Source organism: Callospermophilus lateralis, chromosome 8 (assembly GCF_048772815.1).
Source record: "Callospermophilus lateralis isolate mCalLat2 chromosome 8, mCalLat2.hap1, whole genome shotgun sequence".
Lineage (NCBI taxonomy): Eukaryota > Metazoa > Chordata > Mammalia > Rodentia > Sciuridae > Callospermophilus > Callospermophilus lateralis.
This window is the reverse complement of record NC_135312.1, coordinates 119,659,542-119,668,631: the sequence shown is the minus strand read 5'-3', so window position 1 is coordinate 119,668,631 and position 9,090 is coordinate 119,659,542. Positions and strand designations below refer to the sequence as shown.

Here is a 9,090-nt window from a genome sequence, read left to right as displayed (position 1 = left end):
TTCTGACCTTCTTTTTATAAGAGATTAAATAAGTTCCTATTTTTGCCTAATCAATGTTATTTATGTTTTATATTAAATGCAGCCAAAGCCAGTCCTTCACTGAGGGAAACTTGCCAATGGATACATGTCTAGAGGAGAGAACTTGCTACTGGGAGCAAAACCATTGAAGAATTTCCCCCCCCCCCCCTGGAAATCATGTAGTCACTTTCAAAAACTGACTACTCCATTAATTATTCTGTGGGTATGAGTTTACCCAAGATATTTGGCGTGGAGACAGAAATTGTATTCTCAGCATAGCACTACAAATATTCAGCAAGAAGACTATTGGTAACTTTGGTGAATGTATACAAGAGGCCAGGTTCCATACCCAGTACTTTATAGACACCAGCATACTTCCTGTGTGACTTTGAGCAAGTCACTTATTATGTTGGTGCCTCTGTTTCTGCATCTATAAAGTAGAGAATACAGTGTCTATAACATAGTGTTGTTGTTGTTTTTTTTTTAATCAGTGTATATTAATTATACAGAAGAGTGGGTTTCATTGTGGCCTATCTGTACAGGAATGTGACATACTTTGATCATATCCATGCCCTCCCAATTACCCTCCCTTTGTCTCCCTCCCCTTCCTCAGTCCTCCCCTCTTCTCCAACCCCTCATAGGATTGTCTTGCAGGCTGGCATTCCGGCCATGTTTCCCTACTTCGTTTGCTCTCAAGCCCTGCCAGAAGACAACTTCTCCAAGGTGCCCTTTCTCTGCGGCTTCCAACATCTCTTCACCCTCTGCAGTTCTCTGGAAGCAGGTCCTTGGATATTTCTTCCAGATAGGAGAGCAGTGAGAAGAGACCACCCTGGGGCCCTGCCTCTGTGGCCTGTGGCCTGTGTGCCCCTGAGCCCCACACCCAGCCTTCCGGCCAGGCACTCACTTCTCCTGCCACACTGCAGTGGCCCCTGGATCTGTCACGAAGACATGAAGTAGCCTGGACTTTGCACTGGCTCTGTTCTTTGCTTGGGAGGTCAGAAAACTATCCCTCAGATAGTGTGCCAGGCCTCCTTTACTTTGTGCAGGACCTCCTGCCAGGGGTTTTCCCTGTCCCAGTAGAGATAGCCACCATCCCCCAACCCTGGCCTTGCTCCAGATCTCTCTTACCTTGCTTTTTCTGTCCCCTGTACCACCACCTAACATATTTATAATTATTATGCCTCCCTTGAGGAGGGTGGGGATTTTCATCTGTTTTGTTTGCCATCATATCCCCCAAGACTAACAAGGTGTGATTGATTGATTCGCTCATTTATCTGGCAGGTGTTAAATGAGATTCTGTTAGATGCCAGGCAGTTTCAGGCACTGAGGCTATAGCAGTGAACACAACAGGCCAAGAATTTAGATTTTTAGGTAAAGTTAGGCCATGCTAGAGTTTTGATTTAGAATGTTGCCCCAAAGACCTCAATGACTTGGTCCGCAGCCTGGCCCTAATGGGAGGTGGAGGAAACTTTAAGAGATGGGGTCTACTGGGAGGTTTTAGGCCATTGGGGGCATGCTCTCAAGGGGATCCTGGGATATTAGTGTCTCTTTCTCTCTCTCCTCCCCTCTCCTCCCTGGCTTCCTCACTTCCAGCCATCATGGAGCGAGCAGTTTGCTCTACTACAGACTTCCTGCCATGACCTGCTGCCTCCAACAGGTCCAAAAACAATAGGGCAAACCGACCATGGACTGAAACCTCTGAATCCGTGAGCCAAAATGAACCTTTTCTCTTTATAAGCTGATTGTCTTAGGTATTTGTTACAGTAATGGAAAAGTAATCAATACAGGTACTGCTACAAGAAACCTTTGTAGCCAAATAGGGAGAAAGGATAAAAAGTGTGTGTAGGAGAAACTGTAGATGGCGGCCTTGTTGACATGCAGATGAGTCATGGGGGAGGGACAGAGGAGCCATGTGGACCTCCTTTCAGGGAGGGAACAGCTAGTACATGAGAACTGAGGTGAGAGTGTGCACGGAATGTTCCAGAAGAGTGAGGAGGCCAGGGTGACTTGAGAAAGGGAGCAAGAGGGAAAGTAGAAGATGAGGTTGGAGTGGTAAAGGAGGTTGGGAAGGAAGATCATGTAAGTTCTCTACACACTGGGAGAACTTTTATTCTGAGTGAAATGGGGAGCCAAAGAAGGATTTTTAAAATATTTTAATGCAATGATATTAACATATAGTCTATATTCATGTTCTTATAACTGTCTCAATAATGTCATTTTTAAAAGAGTATCTAAATTTTTATTACCATTTAAAGAAATAACATGCACAAGGGGTGAAATCAAATTTCATAGTGTGTGTAATATTGATAATTATCATTTGAGGCTTGTAGGACTGCATTAAGAAAGACCATGTAGAGGTTCAGAAAAATTAGCAGCTTTATAATGCCATTGTATAGCTTTTTTTTTTTTTTTTCTCGTCAGGGTCCAATCAAGGATCATATACTGCATTTAGTTATATCTTCCCTTTTTTCCTTTAACAGCTTTGCTGAGATAAAATTCACATGCCATATAATGCACTCATTTAAGGTATAAAATTCAATGGCTTTCAGTGTATCCACAAAGTTGTGCAACTATTACTGGAAAATGATGTTAGAATAATTTCATCACCCCATAACCTTTGGCTACCCTCAGGTGCTTCAATCCCCCAATTAATTTCTATTTCTATAGATTTGTCTCCTCTGGACATTTCATACAAATGATACAAACAAAACTTGTTCTTTTATGTCTACCTTCTTTCACTTGCATAATATCTAAAGGGTCATCCAAGTAGCATACATGTCAGTACTTTGGTCCTTTTTATGACTGAATAATGTTCCCTTGTCTGGATATACCTCATTTTATTTATCAAAGGAGGGTTCTGAAGAAGAAAGTGACCTGATCTCAGTGGTATTTACAAGGCTAAAATTGTAGCTTTTGCTCCGAGAAGCAGAAATGAGCAACTCTAATAAATGTTGCTTTTAGGAAAAAAACAAATGAGATCCAAGAATTGACCAATAAATGCTCAAAAGAGTTTAACAAAGAAAGGATTTAATTAGCAGAAATTCTGATATATAACCTATAAATGACATTTTATGGGTTTATGGGATTTGTTGTATTTTCTTTTAATAATTAAATATAAAATATATAATAATAAGCAAGAATTTTAAATGGGATGTTTGATGCATAAAGGTACAGGAATAATCGGAGTACCATTCATTTACCATGGTTTTTGATATTAACGTTGCTGGCAACAATTCTTTGGTTCATGTGAAATTTACTCCTCAGAATAATTCTTCTTTAAACACAACTCACCATTATAGTAATTATTCCAGATTCCATTCCAGCTTTCAGAGACTGGGGAAGAAAACAGTCGATCCTTGGAAAAACATGTTTTCAATGTCTATGCAAATCAGGTATATATAAGTTAAGTTCGTTTTTGTTTTGAGGGCGTTTGGGTTATCTAAAAGATTCTAAAAAACTGGACCAAAAACCGAGAATATAAAGAGCTATCTCCTTGTGGCTTCTGTCATTATTTGGAGCAACAGGGTTCTACTCAAATCATTGGATCCTGAGTTGGAAATGCATCTATGGACTCAGGGTTTGCAACACTTTTTATCCAATTCTGGACACAAGCAACTTTTGGGGCTGCAAATCTTTGTGGAGTGAATGAGCGGCAATGAAAACTAGTCAGGAAAAGGTGAGTGAAAAAATGTGCTCCGCGTTCTAACGACGAACCCGTGTGCGCGGTGGACGTGTTAATGAACGTGTCAGAAAAAACCCCCACAGCCCATCGAGCCGGACTCGCTCCTAGTGCACCCAGCCTGCCCCTCCGGGACTAGCGGCAGGGCTGCGAAAGCCCGAAAGCCGGAGTGCTTTTCCTCTGGCCTGGAACGATCTGGGCGTGGGGCTGGGGAGGGGGGGGGCGGTGGCTCGCGCCGCTCCCCTGCGCTGTCCGGGGGCTGGCTGCGCCGCGCTCGCGCCAGCTGGGCCCGGAATTTGGAGAGGATCCCTGGTCGCGCGGCGGCGGCGGCGGCGCGCGCGAGTGCGCGTGTGAACGAGCGGGCGGGCGAGCGAGCGAGTGCGCCGGGTATTGGCAGCCGAGGAGTGGAGGCTGGGCGGCCGCGACTCCCTGACGCCAGCGCGACCAGATCAATCCAGGCTCCGGGAGCGAGCGGGCGGAGGAAGGAGAGGCCGAGAGGCTGAGCCCGGGCCGAGGCGCGGGGTGGGACCCTGCGAGCGGAGCGCGGCGCCGCGCCCGGCCGGCCGCACTGGGGCCGCGGGACCCCGCTCGCCCGGCCACTCGTGCGTCCGCGCGGATGGGCGCGCCGCCAAGCCGGTAAAGCGAAACAGACCCGAACCCAACTTTCCCCTGCGCGCGTCCCCGCCCTCCGCTCGGCGGCCCGGGCTGCCCAGCGCCGCGGTCCCCGCCGGGGCGGGCGCGGGCTGCGCGGGAGGGGCGCTTCCCCGCGTGGGGCCGCAGACCCCCCCCATGATGGCGCCTCCCGGCCGCTCCGGGTGCGAACCTGCCCGCTCGCCCTCCCCTCGTGCCCCGCGGGCCGGGCTCCCCGCGCCGCTTTGTTGGGTGTGCGGCGGGGAGTCTCGCCCCCGGCCTGCCCGCGGCGGGACCTCCCGGCCACCCTCCCTCTCCCTGTTTCTCTTTCCGTTTCTGCAGCCCGGCCGAGGCCCGTGCGCGCGGCCCGCGGCCCCATTGTGTCCGGCTCCGGCCGGGCGACCCTCGCCGTGCTCGGAGGACCGCCGCAGGCGCTGCCCTTTCCGAGCCCGGGCCGAGCGGGGCGCCCGGGAGGGGGACGCCGGGTCCCCGGGCATCCCGCGCGGGTTCCCTTCCGTGCCCCACCGGCCGCCCTGGGGTCGAGGTCAGGGAAAGTTCGCACCGAAATTCCCTCTTGATTTATTCAAAGGTTTGGCGGCGGCGCGCAGTTTCCCCCCTCTTCCGCCTACACCCCCTGCGCCTCCGAGTGTCGTCTCATTCCTTTCCCTTTACCGGATTCGATTGCCTCACTGCGTGTGTGTGCGCGAGTCGCGGCGAACAACTGTGCCTCCCCTCTGCGCCTGTCTTTGTTAGGGTTTCTCGGGTGGTTTCTGGAGGAAGGTGGGGGCGGTGGGCGTGAGAGCGACGACGTGGGCTTGTTTGCTAGTTGCTCAATGTATGTGCGGGCTGCGAGGGAGAAGGTTTCCTGGATGTGCTTTGGGGAGGCAGCAGGAACAGATGCCGGCCGGACCTCACAACTACCGTAGCCCAGGCTTTTGTTTATTTTGAGGCATATGCGATTAAAAAAAAAAAAAAAAAAACTCGGTGCGAGATAACTAGTGAGGCGCTGAGAATCGAGGCGGGTCTGAGAACCGTCGCCCGCGGAGCAAGGATCGTTTTCGTGAGTACTGACAGCCTGCCTTGTCTCTCTCCTTGGCTTTGCACCCCACCCCCCGCCCCAGAGTACGGACTGATAGAAAAGTTGGAAGATTTCTGTTGTGTCTTCCTGTTGCGGAAGCTCTCAGCGGCTAAATCGCAGAATGCCCTTATTTCAGAACGAACGTCTTTTGCGCTCATTGCCAGTCGTGGATAACGTACCCACACCTCAGGAACACCAGGAGAAAACTGCTCCTGGCCCAGGTTGATATTACATGTTGTTTGTAACTACCACTTAACGTTGTATGGGAGGCGGGTGAGCTGTATTGGAACGACTGTTTAAAAAAAAAAAAAAATTCCAGGCAGATCCTGTGTTCATTGCCCCAGCATTTTCAATTGGTGTGAATGTTTTTGCATCAGCTTTACTCTGATCTAGGTGCCAGGCCTAAATATGCTGTACTGATGAAAGTGTTTGCCCTCCGTTTTGCCTCCCTTGTCCCCATTTGCAGTTATTTGATATTTCTATGCAGGTGGTGGACCATTTGGGTAATAGTGCGATTCTTAGGAAACTGTAACCAGGGTCTTGAGAGAGGATTTTCTGGAGATGGTGATGCTAGAGCCTCCAGAGGATCCAGGCAGCATCGGGTTTCTTCTGAGGGTAGGGATTTGTCCTTGATTTAGTTTTGACCCCTACAACCATAGGTATGCAATCAAATGCATTTTTCCTTTTGCATTATCCTTTCCTTGCCGAGCTGAGGACCTTTGTGTTTTAGAGAAATGAGAGTTTTTAGGAAATTAAAAATGTTGACCTCTTAACACCTCTTGGGATTTAAGTAAAATCCCCCCCCTCCAAGTTGACTAAAGCATTAAGAGGAAGTAAGTCTCATTTTTCCAGCTACATTTACTATATATATATATATATATATATATATATATATATATATATATATATTTTTTTTTTTTTTTTTTTTAATTTATTTTAGTTAAAAACTAAAATTCAGTTTGTAATTTTATTTTTAGCAATTCTGGGTTCAGGGTAAAATTTAATAACTTGGTAGATTGGAGAAAGAATAAACTTGAGTGTAATTAGAGGAGTATATTTAAGCTGCAGTAGCCTACATAATTAAGGCCAAGTTGTGTGTGTATAAAAGAACTCATTTGTGTAGTCTTACAAGGCTAATGGAGGCATCGCTGAGGCTTTATAAATAATGTAAGTTGTGTATAATGTAGAGTCTCCAGAGATGGCAGAGAAAGCATCATTACCAGCCTTTTCAACCTGCTCGAGATCTTAAATTGATTTACAGCACTGAACTGGTGCAAAATGATACATCAGGATGACATGGGGTCAGCCTGTAAAAGTCTATGATGTCAGCCTATTAGTTCAGTCATCATAATTAAACCATATTACAGGGGCAGCTAAGCAGGAGTCTGGCGTTATACTTCAGATATGGGTGGTTCATGGATTTTGTGCATAGTGGAAAGGCCAAGAATACTAGTGTTTCTGAAAGAGGGAAAGCCTTACAGAACTGTGAATGTCTGAGAGAAACAATTGAAGATAAATTCAGAGATGTTCAGTGTGCATTCTCCAAGTCGCTTCCCACTTGGTGATATAGAAACAAGTGCTTTGGTGCTGGCCCTTTGCAGATCTGGTCTATATATTGAATCATACTTCACATGAGCTTGAATTTAACTTGGCCTTAGGGACCTTCTAAAATATCAGAAGGCCATATACTTCTTTATCTCTGATCCTTTTATTAGCACTGAGTTTACACTGTACTGATGCATGAGTTGACATGTTATTTCTTTAACTAGTCAGTTACCCGATTTCCACTAAACACAAGGATACTTGCATTGAACATATAAGCGATTCAGGAAAAGAAGACCCTTGATTTTGCTTAAATTTCTTATGTTCCTTTTTTCATTTAAGGATCATCTGTGGCCATGTAATCCAGTAAAGTAGCCCCATAGCCACATCTGGCTATTTGTTTAAATGAAATAAAATTAAATTAAAAAAAATTTTTTTTTCAGCACTGCCCAAATTTGAAGTGCTCAACAGCCGCATGAAGCTAGTGGCTTCCATATTGGACAGTGTGTAAATAAGATAGTTCATCATCTTAGAAAATTCTAGATAGTGCTGTCCCAGGACCTTCCACACTGTTCTCACTTGTCTCCTCTAGTAGTGAATTTGGGAGGTTCAGGAGAGACGGAAATATATACATACATTGGTTAATTTTACAACTAACTGCTATTGTTAAAACACAGTTTGGAAGTGACAGTTGAAGCTGTTGATAAAATTAGGTTGACTTTTCTGGAGATCTTATTTGTCATTAATGTCATGGATTCTCACTTGATTTACAGCATGGGGTAAGAAATAGTGTACCCTTTTTTCCAGAATTTTTATCATGTGCCAGGCATTATTTGTAATACTTATTTAAGCCTCAAAACTTCCCTAAGGACTGTTGTCACATTTTACAGGTAAACTGAGGCCAGAGCGGTTGTCTTCCCTCAGGCTCATAACCAGTGAGTGATTTTGATATATCATCTTAGCTGGGATACAAACAAGGCAGTCTGACTCCAGAACCTTATTCTTAGCTGTGCTTTTTGGTTTTCATCTAGAGGACCCAAACAGGCATTGTGCAGTAGGTGGTACTTTACTATGCCAGTGTAGACATGACTTGACTTTTAGGTTCTTAGACATATTTGTCCTCTGTTGTTCTTTTTTGGGCCTGTCTTCTATTGTTCCTGTAAATGTTTAAAAGGGAAAAGTAATGGTAATACTTATCTAAGCAACACATAATTTGAAGAATAAGTCTGACATAGAAATAATGCATTTCAAAGCCCAACTAGTTTTATCTCAGCTTTTCTGTATAATTCCTGTTACTTTTCTCGTGTTTTATTGTATATTCATAAGATAATGGGTACTGATGAAAGTTCTAGTAGTTCAGTTTATCTCATCAAAATTACTGTGTTTTCCCTGAGTGGTTAAACACGTGTCTTGAGATAAGACTAGTTCATTGCAAATTCCTGGGGGATTTTTTTTTTTTTTTGCGGGGGAGGGGTGGTGGGGGGTGGGAAGTGTTTGAGTATTCTTTTGTATGTCTTACCTTTCACTTGTTCTCAACTTTTTGAATAGAGTGTTAGGCTGTTTAAGAATCTGATAAAACCATGGGTCCGGTGTCTTCTCTTCCATCCTCTCATCCAGAAATGTTTGTGTGTCCTGGTGAGTTTGTGAGTACACTTTCACAGCCCTAGTGCACGATCCTTCTGGTGAAGTTCATCCATGGGACTGCCTTGACAGGTGCTTTCATAAACACTGACCTGTGATTTCCTATTTAGAAATGTTTAATGTTAAAAGCTGCTTTAAAGGTTTTCTAATCCAGATGGTTCATGTGGAGATAAGCAATGTGAGGCTGAGAGAAAACAACCTGCTTGTCTGAAGTTACCCGCGTGGGGATTGCAGGCAGGAAAGGCAGCCCTGGATCCTCCTAGTGTTGTTGAGAATTCTTTATTATTATTATTATTATTGTTGTTGTTATTATTTACATGACAGCAGAGTATCATTTGAAATATTATACATACATAGAATAAGTGTAACTTGTTGCAATTAGGATCCCATCATTGTGGTTGTACATGATGTTGAGTTACATTCGGGGTATATTTACACAAGTGGGTAGGGTATTCTTTTGTTTGTTTTTTCCTTCCACACTTCTGAGGCGTTGGGCTGAGCA

The 9,090-nt window shown here is 45.1% G+C and overlaps 1 protein-coding gene across 2 annotated transcripts in view; it reads left to right on the top strand.

The window, feature by feature from the left end:
* The first annotated feature begins 4,084 nt into the window (after positions 1–4,084).
* Smad1 (SMAD family member 1) overlaps positions 4,085–9,090 on the top strand; it is a 76,714-nt gene continuing 71,708 nt past the window's right edge. Inside the window, exon 1 of one of the 2 annotated variants that reach the window (XM_076864684.2) lies at positions 4,085–4,333. The gene's annotated coding sequence lies outside the window, so the exon portion shown is untranslated. Of the gene's footprint in view, positions 4,334–5,075; positions 5,388–9,090 lie in introns of those variants that run through there. The other variant, XM_076864685.2, reaches the window with a different exon arrangement.